We start from the raw sequence: 17,699 nt of genomic DNA, 5'->3' as shown, positions 1-17,699 counted from the left end.
GGTTAATTGTCCCATTTCCAGGAAACCACTGGTAGCCCTTGTGAAACCACTCATCAGAATCCACCACCATGGGGCTGGGCAATAAAACATTCCAACGTGAACTCACACTCCCTAGATGTTGGGATGGATAAAAGTCCACAGTCTGTGTGCTTGTGTTTGCAATTAGCTACAAATACTTCTGCATATGCTCTAGAGATGACAACTCGATGCATGTGTGTAAGTAGACTGAGTCAATGTGTGCGTTTACACTGTGTGCGTGTTTCTGCCTAGCGTATGACTGTGGGTGTGTGTCTCTGTGTGTGGGTGTTATTCTCTTTTTCGATCCCGTTATTTTTTTGCGTTCTTTATGCTTGCGGCTCAAGGACAGTGTGTTATGCCTATGACAGCACCCTAACTGGATAAGTGCCATTTGACGATTCCAAGCTGTTCACAGCTCACCTAGCGACAGTATTTTAGCTGGGTGTCCTTTTTATCAAAGACAATGCCATTTGGGGATTAGTCAGAGTTGGCCTTTTGAGTTGGAACAAATAAGTATGAATAAGTGGAGTGACTTCATCGCCATTACTGTCCTATTGGAACAGAGGGTTAGAGGGTGCGGTCCTTGGTTTGGTGAGTGTTTATCTGAATACTTTGCTAATATGGAAGTACAATGCATTGCTAATGTAAGAGACGCTAACTCTCATTATTACAAGGTGATTCTAATGATGCAATGTTATGTCTTACAGGTTGTGTCGTGGACCTGAACTGTAATGTATGATTTGTTCTTATTGTTCGGATGTACTGTATGCTCTCTCTCGGATGGGTATTTCTTGCATGCCACAGAGGTTTGCAGTAGCTGGAGGGACGGTTGCAGACTGGAAACATGTTCAACAGACCCTCATTGTGCTCGGTTAGTTAATGACTGATTTTTCATGATTGGGTCTCTGTTTGAAGAGAGGTTGTTGAGGACCTGTTTGGCTGAATAGTGAGGAACACACTGACCCTAAACTGGAGGAGGCAGGAAGGGATGCAGGGATTGGATGGACTTTGGCTGGTCTATTGTTTTGAGAAGACCGCACCACAGTGAGCGAATGGATGCTTTTGTGTTTTGCCCTGCGAGCAACTGGATCCTCTAGATGTGGCCGCCACCCCACATATCATCCTTTTATCATGCTGTCAGTCACACAAGGACCAGGACTGTCATCAGTTGTATGTGATGCACTGGCCTCTACCTGACAGTGGAGAGACGAGCATTGATTTCAGGTAAGGTCAGAGGTGAATTGGAACATCTTCATGTAATACATTACTCATCAAGCCAACTAAGTATATTCTGTCTTCCAGCTCAGGGTTTCCCAAACCTGGTCCTGGGGCCCACCCTGGGTTCACTTTTCGTTCCCCCCCACCCCCCTAGCACTACACAGCTGATTCAAATAATCAAAGCTTGATGATGAGTTGGTTATTTGAATCAGCTGTGTAGTGCTAGGGCAAAAAACAAATACGGGGGGGGGGGGGGGGGCAGGACCGAGTTTGGGAAACCCTGTTCCAGCTCACAAAGCAACCTTTAGCTATAGAAATGGCCTTGCTGTTTTGATGAAAGAATCCCTTGGCCTATGGTCGATCCCCTTTTCAATATATGAACGTATTGTAACCCTATGGAGTTCTAAGCCTATTGCAAATAGTTGTCCATGGAGGGCTGAACTGAAAATGACATGGTCCTTGTCGGATACAAAACCATAGCCTGCTTCTAACAGAGTTATCCAGAAAACAGATTAATTTATATATTTTGTGCTCCGGAAATGACATCAATCATTGCTTTCACTAACATAATTTGTCAAAGACTGAGGCTGACTGACTGTTGCAGCTGTTGAAGCTTCCCTTTATGAACATGTCCTTGCCCTGTTGTCAGGGAAATGAATCACGGTTGCTAAGGAAATGAGACTGTGTGTGGTTGACTACGGTGTTGACTAAGGTTTGCCTTGGCAAGACTATTTTGATGCAAAAGTAGACCCACATGCTTGGATGCAGTGTGCAAAAGACATCAAGATTCATTTGGAGATCCATTTGTCCCATTGTTAGCTGATTTATGCATGTGAATTAGTGGCTTTATTGACATTTTCACTCTGTAATACACTTAACCATGTCTCTGTTTTTTGCTTCTGAATGCAAGAATAAGTGGGGTTAATCAGTTCCCTAAATGTGCTCTGTGTGTGTGTGACTGTGAGGAAAAAGAGAGGGAATTAGAGACCGAGAAAGGGGAAATTAAATTTCCTCAACCTTGGTTGCCTTGATGCTGTTGTCTGGGTTTCTATGTTCTTATATTAGAGGCATTTAAATGCTGTCAGAACCACTGCCGGGTAATCCACAGGTGGTTGAGAGCGAAGGGGGGGGGGGGGGGGGTGTAAGATACACATGCTATTACAACTCATACAGTACCTACATACCTCAGTCTTTCCATGACATCACTCCTACTGTAGGCATGGTTTTCACTTCTAACAAGCCGTACTTATGAGAGGTGATACAATTAGGAAAGAGGACTATAACAACTGTATCGAGAGTAATGTATGCTACTGCTCTAGTGTGTAATTTAATGCCATGAGAAGGATAATGCCTTTTTTTTCTAAAAAAGGAGAAACTACTAAATGGCATAGAACCCTCCAACTTAAAATCTGGACTTAGAAGCTTGTTCCACTGCTTTAAAAAAAATATATTTCCCTCTAATCAGGCACTGGGACACCAGGTGCGTGCATTTAATTCTCAGGTAGAATTGAAAACCAGCAGGCTCCGGACCTCGTAGGGTAAGAGTTATATACTCCTGGCATAGAATAATGGCTCTTTATGCCGTTTTCAAGTCAGCGTCCAGTTTTTAATTGGACACATCTGTGTAGTGAAAGAGTAAGTCGGCATGTGTGTTTTTGTAGTTTTCTAACACCAGCCGGTAAGTGAACCAGTGAAGGTTCTGGACAATGGAGCTGTGGAATCCAGTGAAGGGAGGAAATTCCTGTGGCGTTCAGGCTGAACTATCTCCCATCCTCTGACTAAAGTCAGCTCGGTTGCTCGTTGATATACTGTTGCCTATTTCCTGGAAATATGTTTCATTGGTTTCCTATCCTGTGGTGATTTGACAGCACCCAGTCAAGATCATACCACTGAAATGAGTCATTACCATGTTGATATGGTACACTACTAGAAGTAACACTTGGAGTGTACACTTCACACTTGTATGGTTTTGGCTGAGAAACACTGAGTAAGGGCATCTGCCAATGACTCGTGTTGAGGCGGAGGAGTAGGCTGCCATCTCCATTCTCCAGCCCCACCACAGTCCCTAGTACACCAGACACACCCAGCTATAGACAGTAGCCTCTCCTTTAGCTCAACTCTCTACCACAGTAGGAAACTCTCCACCAGGAAGGGTGCTGGTTGCTTCAGACATTCCTGACTGTGTGGTTGTTAGACTGAGTCCTTTTTGGTCACATTCTTTGGTGAATACAGGAGGAGCTTTAAAAAGAAACTGTAACCCTAGCTCTGCACATATGGGTTACCCGCTGGCACAGACAAGGGATGCATTGAGACCTGTGCGAGTCTCCGTGGCAACAGGAGACAAAGTAGTGTAAGTCTCAAGACCTGAGAGGAAATCTGGATATATTAGTGTAGATACGAAACTCCATCCTAGGATCAGGACGTTTAGTGATAATTCCCTGGGCAGGCCCCAACGAAGGACACAGACAGAGGCTGTGCCCTAATCAACAATGATGACAGGACTCGTGCACATTGGGGATGGGGAGGAAAGGGGGATGCATTAGGCATTAGTCTTCTCCCAGCTCCATCCACATCCAAACAGTAGTCCTCAAAGAAGGCAGTGAGGGTAATGAGAGCTCCCTGTGGTCCCTGAGCTTCTCCTGCGTCACTCCTGCTGTCTGGTTGGTTGATGCTTAACCGTTGCTGTCTGGCCCTGTCCTCTGTGGCCCTGTCCTCTGTAGCCCTGTCCTCTGGCCCTGCTCTGCGGCCCTGCCCGGAGGGTGTGTAGACTCTCTGGTCTGGTCCTCAATGACTGAGTCTGGAGGACTGGAGTTGGGCCAAGCAGCTGCTGCTAGCTTTGAGTGTTCTGGCTCTCTGGCATACGGGGTGACCGACGATCACTCCCTGCTGTCAAATCCCCACTACACACGTCACTAAGTTTTGAAAGTCTCCCATGCTGCAGACACACATAAGCTGCCATTTACACACACTCCTTTCACACACACATCAATGCACTGACATGTTTGGCATCAACTGGAAGTAAAGCTTCTAAGCACTGCCTCAGGCCTTCACGGTATGCTCAGAATGAACACTACTTTTTCTATTTGTGCAAACAGGCAGTCTGCACCACCTCTTTCAAGACTTGTAGAAAACACTTACAGGTGAACATCTTAGAGGACATTATACGCCCTATGAGATCAACTTAAAGGCCACCATGCCTGAATGACATCACTGTCCGTCTCCTTTCTGTAATCAAGTCGCCCATGTCACTGCCTCGACTGCTGCTGATGTTACAAGTCAGAAATCACAAAATGTTTGTTCAACCCTACGTATTTTACATGCTGCTGAGCATTCCTGTAACCCCTAACCCCCTGTCCCTTTAACAGACCTGGGTTCAAATTAATGATATGTATTAACCCTAGATGACTGACAGACACCTTAATGCATACTTTAAATTATATTAAGTGAACATGTCCATTTTAAAAGACTAAATGACATTCCTTAAAATATATTTTTTGGGGGACCTAATGTTATTGACCCTACTACAACAAAGAAATGCTTTTTAAAATATGTAATTTATTGAATTACTGTAGAATTCCATTCATTCCTCCTCCTTCTGGGGAGTGCCAATATGTTGGCCGGAGGCCTCAAAGCCTCTCATTGGCCATTTTACATAGCATCCACAGTCCTGGATTTCTACACATCATTGGTTCAAATACAATTTAGGGTATTTCAATTACTTTCAAAAACATTTCGAAGTAAGTATTTGAATATGTTTTCTTAGAAAATATAAGTAGTTGAATATTGCCATGTGTTTGAAAATACTGAAATACACAGTCGAGTGTATTTTCATATACAAATATTTAAATACATGCATTTAAACATGCACTATGCAGAAATCGCTCTGCCATTTCCTGGTTGCTAAAAGTCTAATAGCCTAATTTCCTTTTGTGACAAAACAATCAGTCATTGTGTAGATAATCATTGTACCATCTAACTCAAAATATTGTATTTTCAGCTGTTTTGAAGCTGTTGAACTAAGCCGAAAGTAAAAGATGCAAAAACAAAACTTAAGAAAGGGAAGCATAGAAATAACGCACATAGAACAGGATCTACCACTTGTTAGACTTGCTTTCAATGAGAATTAAAGATCTATAACTTGCATTTCTATGTGAATTTGGCCGGGTAGCCCAAATAGTTACATATTGCAGTTTTTAAACCCTGATCTGTTTGGTCCTAGGGTAATTTGAAATAATGTATTTGAAAATAGTTTCAAATAGTAGGCGAAAAACACTAAAATATATATTTCAAATACTCAACTGCACATTTATTTGAACCCAGCTCAGCCTGGTGATGAAACATGTTTTTTTCCTAGTGCTTTTCAAGCACCGAAAGACGCTTGTACGATAAGCCCATCTCTCCTTACGACAAGGCACCATTTAACTGATGTGAACTGTCTGTATATGTAAAGCCCCAGAATGAGGACAGATGTGGCCATCAGACCTACCCGCAGGCAGCGTCTGCCTGACCCAGAGCCCTAAGACCCTCAGCTGCTGCTGCTCTGGAGGAATTACTGGAGGATTACATTTTTTGATTTGTGGTGAAGCTGTAATCCACTAGCCTGGCTAAACCAGACTGAAAACTACAGCGCCTGAGTGTAGTGGCATCATAGACCTTAGGAATTAGAACACTATAGTAATTTAATAGGATCTCTATGAGCGGCGTTCAGTCTATTTTAACCAGGCTAGTAGGCCTAATCCACATGCCGTCTCTATTAGAGACTAAACCTCAGGACCGCCTGTGGAGAGACTGTGGGTTGGCGGGGCAATGAGAAGATGAACTGTGTGTGGAACCAGATTAAATGATGGGCCTTGTACACTAGTACTAGGAATTAAATAGTATGGTGGGATGGATGAAGTCAGTCTGTGCACAGACTAGAGGTTGACCGATTTATGATTTTTCAACGCCGATACCAATACCGATTTATTGCGGGACCAAAAAAAGCTGATGCCGATTAACAGACCAATTTTTATTTATTTATTTGTAATAATGACAATTACAACAATACTAAATGAACACTTATTTTAACTTAATATAATACATTAATAAAATTCATTTAGCCTCAAGTAAATAATGAAACATGTTTAATTTGGTTTACATAATGCAAAAACTAAGTGTTGGAGAAGTAAAAGTGCAATATGTGCTATGTAAGAAAGCTAACGTTTAAGTTCCTTGCTCAGAACATGAGAACATATGAAAGCTGGTGGTTCCTTTTAACATGAGTCTTCAATATTCCCAGGTAAGAAGTTTTAGGTTGTAGTTATTATAGAAATTATAGTACTATTTCCCTCTATACCATTTGTATTTCATTAACCTTTTGACTATTAGATGTTCTTACAGGCACTTTTAGTATTGCCAGTGTAACAGTATAGCTTCCGTCCCTCTCCTCGCTCCTCCCTGGGCTCAAACCAGCAACATAACGAAAACAGCCACCATCGAAGCAGAGTTACCCATGCAGAGCAAGGGGAACAACTACTAGAAGGCTCAGAGCGAGTGACGTTTGAAACGCTATTAGCGCGCGCTAACTAGCTAACGATTTAACTTCGGTTACACCAGCCTCATCTTGGGAGTTGATAGGCTGGAAGTCATAAACAGCGCAATGCTTGACGCACAATGAAGAGCTGCTGGCAAAACGCATGAAAGTGCTGTTTGAATGAATGTTTACACGCCTGCTTCTGCCTACCACCGCTCAGTCAGATACTTAGATGCTTGTATGCTCAGTCAGATTATATGCAACGCAGGACACGCTAGATAATATCTAGTAATATCATCAACCATGTGTAGTTAACTAGTGATTATGATTGATTGTTTTTTATAAGATTAATGCTAGCTTACTGCATTCGCGTAACAGGCATTCTCCTTGTGGAGTGCAACGAGAGAGAGGCAGGTCGTTAATGCGTTGGACTCGTTAACTGTGAGGTTGCAAGATTGGATCCCCCGAGCTGACATGGTGAAAATCTGTAGTTTTGCCCCTGAACGAGGCAGTTAACCCACCGTTCCTAGGCCATCATTGAAAATAAGAATGTGTTCTTAATGTTCTTAACTGACATGCCTAGTTAAATAAAGGTATAAAAAATATTTAACAAATTGGCAAATCGGCACCCAAAAAGACCGATTTCCGATTGTTATGAAAACTCGAAATCGGCCCTAATTAATAGTCCATTCCGATTAATCGGTCGACCTCTAGCACAAACTCACAGGGGGGATTTTAATCCTCTGATCTAAAAGCTTTCGTCTAGTGCTACAGTAATGAACTGCTGCATTTGAACATTAGATTGGTCAGTCTTGACTGATTGATATTACTGAGGGTCAATCGATGCTTTGTGAAAACTGTGTGTGGGTGTGTTACAAAGTGTTGCAATAGTAATCAAGGGCTCTTCAATTATTGCGTAATAAACCCTTTGTTAATGTGATAAAGAAATCACATCTGTGAAAGACTGGCTGGCCTTAATTTGATATTGATTACAAACAATCTCACCACCCTGCTCTACAAACACTATATCTAGGAGAGAGGTTATATAAATGGCCGCGGCCGTGCTGCTGACTGCTGTTTTGGTTCACACTTACAGGAATAATTAAGGCCCAGTGCACTACTTTGATGAGATTTGTTTTGAAATACATTTTTTATTTCATTCTGATTTGTTGGGGTGACAAATCAGAATGAAATAAAACATGTATTTCCCACGGCTATGGCCGTTTTATTTCCATCTTTAGTAGAACTGGGCAATATGGACAAAAATCCATATCCAGATAATTCAGTACATTAATCATGATATGGGGCCTCCCGGGTGGTGCAGTGGTTAAGGGCGCTGTACTGCAGCGCCAGCTGTGCCACCAGAGACTCTGGGTTCGCTGTCGTAACCGGCCGCGACCGGGAGGTCCGTGGGGCGACGCACAATTGGCCTTGCATCGTCCGGGTTAGGGAGGGCTTGGCCGGTAGGGATGTCCTTGTCTCATCACGCACAGTGCACGCTAACCAAGGTTGCCAGGTGCACAGTGTTTTCTCCGACACATTGTTCCGACTGGCTTCCGGGTGCGGCTTGGTTGGGTTGTGTATCGGAGGACGCATGACTTTCAACCTTTGTCTCTCCTGAGCCCGTACGGGAGTTGTAGCGACGAGACAAGATAGTAGCTACCCCTTTTTCTCCCCACAAAATTGGGGAGAAAAAGGGGTAAAACTAAATGTATCATGATCGTTTTTTATATTAGTAGTTATTGAAACTATTACTACTTCTAATGTTGCATCTATCAATTGTCCAATTAACAATCACCCATATTAGGAAACTTATTTAATTTTAAACCTCACATTTCTCTAGTAGGGCCCTATCGGTTATTTATCGTAATGAACAATATCAGCCAAATGCCCACGATAAGTGGACAGTTTGGTCGATATCGATAATGTTCTGTTTATTGTACCAGCTCTAGGTTTTAGGTCAGCCTAAATTTAGTGTGAGCATGGTTTCAGTTTCCATGCACAGTAGGTTATGTTTAATGGTCCCAGAAGAACATTTTTGTTCAATGCATCACTAAACATCATAGTTGGTCATAAACACAAACATTCTAGAATTGTAGGACCTGAGTTTAGTCACATCATGAGCCTGGCTTCATGTTCAGGAGAGCGCAGATATAGGCCTATACACACACACACACACACACACACACACACACACACACACACACACACACACACACACACACACACACACACACACACACACACACACACACACACACACACACACACACACACACACACACACACACACACACACACACACACACACACACACACATTCAAAGTGCTGCTACTATAGTATGCAGTGGACTCATATGCTTATGGAAAGACACACCTGCCCAGTTTGCAGCTGTGTAAAAATAGTCTATACAGTAGAAAGCACATACTGTATGCATAATATTGATGTCGGGTATATTCGTTCATGTACTTATAGTTAGATCATTTTCAATCTGAGGAAATAAATACAGCGTCTGCTCTCTGGAAGCTCAGTTGTGACTGGTTCACTGAGGTATGTCATTCAACACTGGTATAAAAAATTGTATATTGTCCGGTATGTTCATGTACTCTCAGTATTCGCTGTAAAAGAGGGTCGAGTCCTGGTTCACCAACTGACTGACTCAGAAGATTCATTGGAAAATTTACAACAAGCAGGTTATGACAGCTCAGTGTTCAAAACATGGACCATATGGCCATGTCAACACCTTTAACTGTATGGCACCATGGAAAATTACCCTCATTAAGCCTATCTGGTGCTGAAGCTGGTGTCTCCCTCCCTTTCTCCTTACAACACCTCAGTAGCAGAGGTCAACACTGTCTAGACATCAAATCTACTTAAGTGATAATGCCCGAGAAGCCGGTGTTTGGAGGATATATTGGCATGGGTGTTGTTGCAAACCGTGCCAATGTATCTTCTAAACACCAGCTTCGAGGGCATTATCACTTTTATACAATGGGTTACCAACACAATCAAATAATGATTGACATATTTTCATTAACATTATTTTGATGAATTTATTCATATTTATTTATTTATTCATTACATGCTTGTTCGTTCTATTGGTTCAGTTGCCAGAGACACAACTCAGTCATTAAGTATTTTTGTTCCAGTCTTTGTTATAAATTTTCCGTTGCTATACTGGCTGGCAACCTTCTTATCCCTTGCTTGCTAGCTAGTCAACTTTGGCTAACACATTCACGTCAAACAATGCAGTCTGTCACGCCTGCTCCCACTTCCCCTCTCTGGAGCTCGAGGGCGCCAGGCCTTTCACCATCATTGCACACCTGCGCTCATTGGACTCACGTGGACTCCTTCACGTTTTGATTGCCTTCCCTATATCTGTCTGTTTCCTCTGTTTCATCCCCATGTCAGCATTTTCGTTTTGTTTTCTCCCTGTCCAGACGCTGTCCGTATTCTGTTCCTGTCCGTGTTTCATTAAATGTTTTCTCCCTGTCCAGACGCTGTCCGTATTCTGTTCCTGTCCGTGTTTCATTAAATGTTTTCTCCCTGTCCAGACGCTGTCCGTATTCTGTTCCTGTCCGTGTTTCATTAAATGTTTTCTCCTTGTCCAGACGCTGTCCCTATTCTGTTCCTGTCTGTGTTTCATTAAATGTTTTCTCCCTGTCCAGACGCTGTCCCTATTCTGTTCCTGTCCGTGTTTCATTAAATGTTTTCTCCCTGTCCAGACGCTGTCCGTATTCTGTTCCTGTCCGTGTTTCATTAAATGGTCTCTCCCTGTTCTTGCTTCTCTTCTCCAGCGTCTGTCCTCACAGAATGCTGACACCACTATTTGAAGCATCAGAGTGTTCTTGATTTTGGATTTTGGTGGTGATGTCGGGTCAGGGTGCCGCTGCCGATGGAACCAGTGGTGCTTCAGCTGGCTCGTCGGGCTTTCTCGTCTCGGCCGGTTCGTCGGGCTTTCTCGCCTCGGCCCGGTTCGTCGGGCTTTCTCGCCTCGGCCCGGTTCGTCGGGCTTTCTCGCCTCGGCCCGGTTCGTCGGGCTTTCTCGCCTCGGCCCGGTTCGTCGGGCTTTCTCGCCTCGGCCCGGTTCGTCGGGCTTTCTCGCCTCGGCCCGGTTCGTCGGGCTTTCTCGCTTCGGCCCGTTCGTTGGGCTTTCTCGCCTCGGCCCGGTTAGTTGGACTCCCATGCCTCGGCTGGTTCGTTGGGCTCCCATGCCTCTGCCGGCTCATCCGGCGCCCACGCCTCGGCCAGGTAGAATGCCATGTGGCACTCCTAGAGGGTGGAGGTACTGTCACGCCTGCTCCCGCTTCCTCTCTCTAGCGTTTGAGGGCATCAGGCTGCACTTCAACACGCACACCTATCACCATCATTACGTGCATCTGCGCTCATTGGACTCACCTGGACTTCTTCACTTTTTTTATTGCCTTCCCTATATCTGTCTATTTCATCCCCATGTCAGCATTATTGTCCTTTTTGTTTTCCCCAGTCCAGACACTGTCTGCATTCTGTTCCTGTCTGTGTTTCATTAAATATTCACTCCCTGTACTTGATTCTCGTCTCCAGCGTCTGTCCTCACACAGCCAGAATAAAGTAGCTGCATTTGCGTTTGTTTAAGCTGTTTTCCAGTTATTGTTTGGGGGGGAGGATACATCTATAAAAATGAGCGATTTCGCCTGGCATAGAACATTTGCTCTCTCGCCAGGCCATTGTTCAGAAGAGATAGCAAACACAATCACTTCAGACTGAAGCTGGAATGACAGCAAACTAGCTCCGGATACGTTCATAGGACAGCTGGAGATCGAATTTCAAAGTTGAAACAATGTTGCAAATGTCGGAGAGACAGACCAAGGTTATTACAATTCTCTGCTGTTGAAACACAAATGCTAGTCTAAAAGAAATGGAAGACTATGTCTAAATGCTTTTTTACAACGAATATGTAAATTGCTTGGCAAGGTTGATGAGACAGTGGATTGCACAGTCAGATGGAACAGTGTAAATAGGCATTTCAACGTCATAGATTTAGCCAGTGGTATCTTGTGGAATAGACACAGTCTGGAATGCGATTTTAACCAATCAGCATCCAGGATTAGACCCACCCGTTGTATAATCTACTGTACTGCACTCTGTTGGGATTATTTAAGGGTTTTGAGTGTGTAGTTCATAATATTTCTATGATGTACTTGCTGAGATTTCTCTGAGGTGGTGTCAGTAGTTCATTGGCTAGCGTACTGAGTAGTCATTATGGCACCATGATCAGTGGAGGCCAGGGAGGGCCGTGAGGGCCAGGGAGGGCCGTGAGAGGGGTCCAGAGCCAGACCCTAGCAGGCTGCTGTGGGTTGGGAGGTCCTGGGCTGGGGCACTTAGCCAGCTCGCCTCAGCCTGACCTGGCTCTGCTAACAGAGGGGTTATGAAACCAGAAATAGGGATGTGGTTGGCTGCACTGACTGGAAACAATGCTCTCTTCTTTCTTTCCTTTTCATTTTCTTTCCTCCTCCAGTGTTTTCTTTTTGTTTCCATTTTAGAAAATGCTTTACTCGCATGCACAGGGAGTTATTGATTATTCAGAATGGGAAGGAAGGAACACTTATGATATTGAATGTGCAGGCAGTGGTTCTCATGTCCATAACTAGCTACATCTTGAGAGAACAGGAAATTACCCAGTCTGATTGATTCAACCTAGATATTGGCTTTTAATGATTAATTTTCTATGAACATCACTGTTCAGGACCATTCATTGTGTGTGTCATGTAACAAAATGGATGGCTCCACTTGTGTGTATGTGACACAGCGTTTGTGGAACACTTGTGTGTGACAAGGGCCCGGCTTCCGACCCACGCTTTCGCTCTCGCCTGTACTTCCTGTGTTTATCATAAACAAGCTATGATAAAGTAAAGAGCTGAAAACAGCCTGAGATAACATCCTGTTAATGTCATTGTCTTTCGGCAGCTCTCCCTGCTGCACCAAGCTAATTCAATACCACTGGATGAGGGGGAGCCTGATCTAATTTAAGGACAGTGCATTACTGTACATATTTCAGTCAGCTGTGAGACCATGCAGACAGTGTCCTGTTGTGTGGTGAGATGGTTGACTCAGGTAGCCTGGTTAAATGAGAATGAATGCAGCGCCCTGCGTGAAATGCACTTATTTGCTTGATATACAGTGCCTTCAGGAAGTATTTACACCCCTTGACTTATTCCACATTTTGTTGTGTTAATCTGAATGTAAAATGGATTACAATGAGATTTTGTGTCACTAGCCTACACACAATACCCCATAATGTCAAAGTGGAATAATCTTTTTAGACATTTTTACAAATTAATAACAAATGTAAAGCTGAAATGTCTTGACTCTAAGTATTCAACACCTGTGTTAGGTCAAGCCTAAATAAGTTAAGGAGTAAAAATGTGCTTAACAATTCACATAATAAATTGCATGGACTCATTCAGTGTGCAGTAATAGTGTTTAATATGATTTTTGAAAGACTACCTCATCTCTGTACCCCATACATACAATTATAGGTCCCTCATTCGAGCAATGAATTTCAAACACAGATTCAACCACAAACATTTAAGTCATTTAGCAGACGCTCTTATCCAGAGCGACTTACAAATTGGTGCATTCACCTTATGACATCCAGTGGAACAGTCACTTTACAATAGTGCATCTAAATCTTAAAGGGGGGGGTGAGAGGGATTACTTATCCTATCCTAGGTATTCCTTAAAGAGGTGGGGTTTCAGGTGTCTCCGGAAGGTGGTGATTGACTCCGCTGTCCTGGCGTCGTGAGGGAGTTTGTTCCACCATTGGGGGGCCAGAGCAGCGAACAGTTTTGACTGGGCTGAGCAGGAGCTGTACTTCCTCAGTGGTAGGGAGGCGAGCAGGCCAGAGGTGGATGAACGCAGTGCCCTTGTTTGGGTGTAGGGGCTGATCAGAGCCTGGAGGTACTGAGGTGCCGTTCCCCTCACAGCTCCGTAGGCAAGCACCATGGTCTTGTAGCGGATGCGAGCTTCAACTGGAAGCCAGTGGAGAGAACGGAGGAGCGGGGTGACGTGAGAGAACTTGGGAAGGTTGAACACCAGACGGGCTGCGGCGTTCTGGATGACTTGAAGGGGTTTAATGGCACAGGCAGGGAGCCCAGCCAACAGCGAGTTGCAGTAATCCAGACGGGAGATGACAAGTGCCTGGATTAGGACCTGCGCCGCTTCCTGTGTGAGGCAGGGTCGTACTCTGCGGATGTTGTAGAGCATGAACCTACAGGAACGGGCCACCGCCTTGATGTTGGTTGAGAACGACAGGGTGTTGTCCAGGATCACGCCAAGGTTCTTAGCGCTCTGGGAGGAGGACACAATGGAGTTGTCAACCGTGATGGCGAGATCATGGAACGGGCAGTCCTTCCCCGGGAGGAAGAGCAGCTCCGTCTTGCCGAGGTTCAGCTTGAGGTGGTGATCCGTCATCCACACTGATATGTCTGCCAGACATGCAGAGATGCGATTCGCCATCTGGTCATCAGAAGGGGGAAAGGAGAAGATTAATTGTGTGTTGTCTGCATAGCAATGATAGGAGAGACCATGTGAGGTTATGACAGAGCCAAGTGACTTGGTGTATAGCGAGAATAGGAGAGGGCCTAGAACAGAGCCCTGGGGGACACCAGTGGTGAGAGCACGTGGTGAGGAGACAGATTCTCGCCACGCCACCTGGTAGGAGCGACCTGTCAGGTAGGACGCAATCCAAGCGTAGGCCGCGCCGGAGATGCCCAACTCGGAGAGGGTGGAGAGGAGGATCTGATTGTTCACAGTATCGAAGGCAGCCGATAGATCTAGAAGGATGAGAGCAGAGGAGAGAGAGTTAGCTTTAGCAGTGCGGAGCGCCTCCGTGATACAGAGGAGAGCAGTCTCAGTTGAATGACTAGTCTTGAAACCTAACTGATTTGGATCAAGAAGGTCATTCAGAGAGAGATAGCGGGAGAGCTGGCCAAGGACGGCACATTCAAGAGTTTTGGAGAGAAAAGAAAGAAGGGATACTGGTCTGTAATTGTTGACATCGGAGGGATTGAGTGTAGGTTTTTTCAGAAGGGGTGCAACTCTCGCTCTCTTGAAGACGGAAGGGACGTAGCCAGCGGTCAGGGATGAGTTGATGAGCGAGGTGAGGTAAGGGAGAAGGTCTCCGGAAATGGTCTGGAGAAGAGAGGAGGGGATAGGGTCAAGCGGGCAGGTTGTTGGGCGGCCGGCCGTCACAAGACGCGAGATTTCATCTGGAGAGAGAGGGGAGAAAGAGGTCAGAGCACAGGGTAGGGCAGTGTGAGCAGAACCAGCGGTGTCGTTTGACTTAGCAAACGAGGATCGGCTGTCGTCGACCTTCTTTTCAAAATGGTTGACGAAGTCATCTGCAGAGAGGGAGGAGGGGGGGGGAGGATTCAGGAGGGAGGAGAAGGTGGCAAAGAGCTTCCTAGGGTTAGAGGCAGATGCTTGGAATTTAGAGTGGTAGAAAGTGGCTTTAGCAGCAGAGACAGAGGAGGAAAATGTAGAGAGGAGGGAGTGAAAGGATGCCAGGTCCGCAGGGAGGCGAGTTTTCCTCCATTTCCGCTCGGCTGCCCGGAGCCCTGTTCTGTGAGCTCGCAATGAGTCATCGAGCCACGGAGCGGGAGGGGAGGACCGAGCCGGCCTGGAAGATAGGGGACATAGAGAGTCAAAGGATGCAGAGAGGGAGGAGAGGAGGGTTGAGGAGGCAGAATCAGGAAATAGGTTGGAGAAGGTTTGAGCAGAGGGAAGAGATGATAGGATGGAAGAGGAGAGAGTAGCGGGGGAGAGAGAGCGAAGGTTGGGACGGCGCGATACCATCCGAGTAGGGGCAGTGTGGGAGGTGTTGGATGAGAGCGAGAGGGAAAAGGATACAAGGTAGTGGTCGGAGACTTGGAGGGGAGTTGCAATGAGGTTAGTGGAAGAACAGCATCTAGTAAAGATGAGGTCGAGCGTATTGCCTGCCTTGTGAGTAGGGGGGGAGGGTGAGAGGGTGAGGTCAAAAGAGGAGAGGAGTGGAAAGAAGGAGGCAGAGAGGAATGAGTCAAAGGTAGACGTGGGGAGGTTAAAGTCGCCCAGAACTGTGAGAGGTGAGCCGTCCTCAGGAAAGGAGCAGGGAAGTTTTCCAATGCAAAGGGCACCTATTGGTAGATGGGTATCAATAGGTGGTATTTGTATGTATTATGGATCCCCATTAGCTGCTGCCTTCTTCCTGGGGTCTGGCAAAATTAAGTGAGTTATACAATTTTAAAAACATAACAATACATTCATTACAGAATTCACAACACACTGTGCCCTCAGGCCCATACTCCGCTCCCGCATATCTACAATGCAAAATCTGTGTGTGTTTGTGTTACTTCACAGTCCCCACTGTTCCATAAGGTGTATTTTAAGATCTGATTCTACTGCTTGCATCAGTTACCTGATATGTAATAGAGTTCTATGTAGTCATGGCTCTATGTAGTACTGTGCGCCTCCCATAGTCTGTTCTGGACTTGGGGACTGTGAAGAGACCTCTGGTGGCATGTCTTGTGGGGTATGCATGGGTGTCCAAGCTGTGTGCTAGTGTTTTAAACAGACAGCTCGGTACCTTCTGCTTGTCAACGCCTTTTACAAAAACAAGTAATGATGAAATCAATCTCTCCTCCACTTTGAGCCAGGAGAGATTGACATGTATGTCATTAATGTTAGCTCTCTGTGTACTTTTAAGGGCCAGCCGTGCTGCCCTGTTCTGAGCCAACTGCAATTTTCCCAAGTTACTCTTTGTGGCACCTGACCACACTACTGATCAGTAGTCCAGTTGCGACAAAACCAGGGCCTGTAGGACCTGCCATGTTGATAGCGTTGTTAAGAAGGCAGAGCAGCGCTTTATTATGGACAGACTTCTCCCCATCTTAGCTACTGTTGTTTTGATCCACGGTTACTCCAAGCAGTTTAGTCACCTCAACTTGCTCAATTTCCACATTATTCATTATGAGATGTAGTTGCAGTTTAGGGTTTAGTGAATGATTTGTCCCAAATACAATGCTTTTAGTTTGGGAAATATTTAGGACTAACTTATTCCTTGCTACCCATTCCGAAACTAACTACAGCTCTTTAAGTGTTGCAGTCATTTCAGTCACTGTAGTAGCTAACATGTATAGTGTTGAGTCATCTGCACCCATTGGCCCGCAAAACACCAGTCTCAACGCCTTCTAGGCAGAGTTCCTCTGTTCAGTGTCTGTGTTCCTTTGCCCATCTTAATCTTTTCTTTTTACTGGCCAGTCTGAGATATGGCTTTTTCTTTGCAACTCTGCCTAGAAGACCAGCATCCCGGAGTCGCCTCTTCACTGCTGACGTTGAGACTGGTGTTTTGCAGGTACTATGTAATGAAGCTACCAGTTGAGGACTTGTGAGGCGTCTCTTTCTCAAACTAGACACTCTAATGTACTTGTCCTCTTGCTCAGTTGTCCACTGGGGCCTCCCACTCCTCTTTCTATTCTGGTTAGAGACAGTTTGCTCTGTTCTGTGAAGGGAGTAGTACACAGCGTTGTACGAGATCTTCAGTTTCTTGGCAATTTCTCGCATGGAATAGCCTTCATTTCTCAGAACAAGAGTAGACTGACGAGTTTCAGAAGAAAGTTCTTTGTTTCTGGTCATTTTGACCCTGTAATCGAACCTACAAATGCTGATGCTCCAGATACACAACTAGTCTAAAGAAGGACAGTTTTTTTTATTGCTTCTTTAATCAGAACAACAGTTTTCAAGTGTGCTAACATAATTGCAAAAGGGTTTTCTAAGGATCAATTAGCCTTTTAAAATGATAAACTTGGGTTAACCAACACAATGTGTCATTGGAACACAGGAGTGATGGTTGCTGATAATGGGCCTCTGTACATCTATGTAGATATTGAATGAAAAATCTGCCATTTCCAGCTACAATGGTCATTTACAACA

The 17,699-nt window shown here is 44.9% G+C and overlaps 1 protein-coding gene across 7 annotated transcripts in view; it reads left to right on the top strand.

Annotated features, from left to right (window-relative positions):
* LOC124035566 (adenylate cyclase type 2-like) overlaps positions 1–17,699 on the top strand; it is a 68,126-nt gene that overhangs the window by 10,675 nt on the left and 39,752 nt on the right. For 3 of the 7 annotated variants that reach the window (XM_046349056.1, XM_046349051.1, XM_046349057.1), the window contains exon 2: positions 726–1,242. The exons of 3 other annotated variants lie outside the window; for them this stretch is intronic. The gene's annotated coding sequence lies outside the window, so the exon portion shown is untranslated. Of the gene's footprint in view, positions 1–241; positions 610–725; positions 1,243–17,699 lie in introns of those variants that run through there. One more of the 7 variants, XM_046349053.1, reaches the window with a different exon arrangement.

The sequence above is a fragment of the Oncorhynchus gorbuscha genome, linkage group LG05 (assembly GCF_021184085.1).
Source record: "Oncorhynchus gorbuscha isolate QuinsamMale2020 ecotype Even-year linkage group LG05, OgorEven_v1.0, whole genome shotgun sequence".
Taxonomy (NCBI): domain Eukaryota; kingdom Metazoa; phylum Chordata; class Actinopteri; order Salmoniformes; family Salmonidae; genus Oncorhynchus; species Oncorhynchus gorbuscha.
The sequence above is the reverse complement of the archived record's forward strand: the minus strand, read 5'-3'. Positions and strand labels throughout refer to the sequence as shown.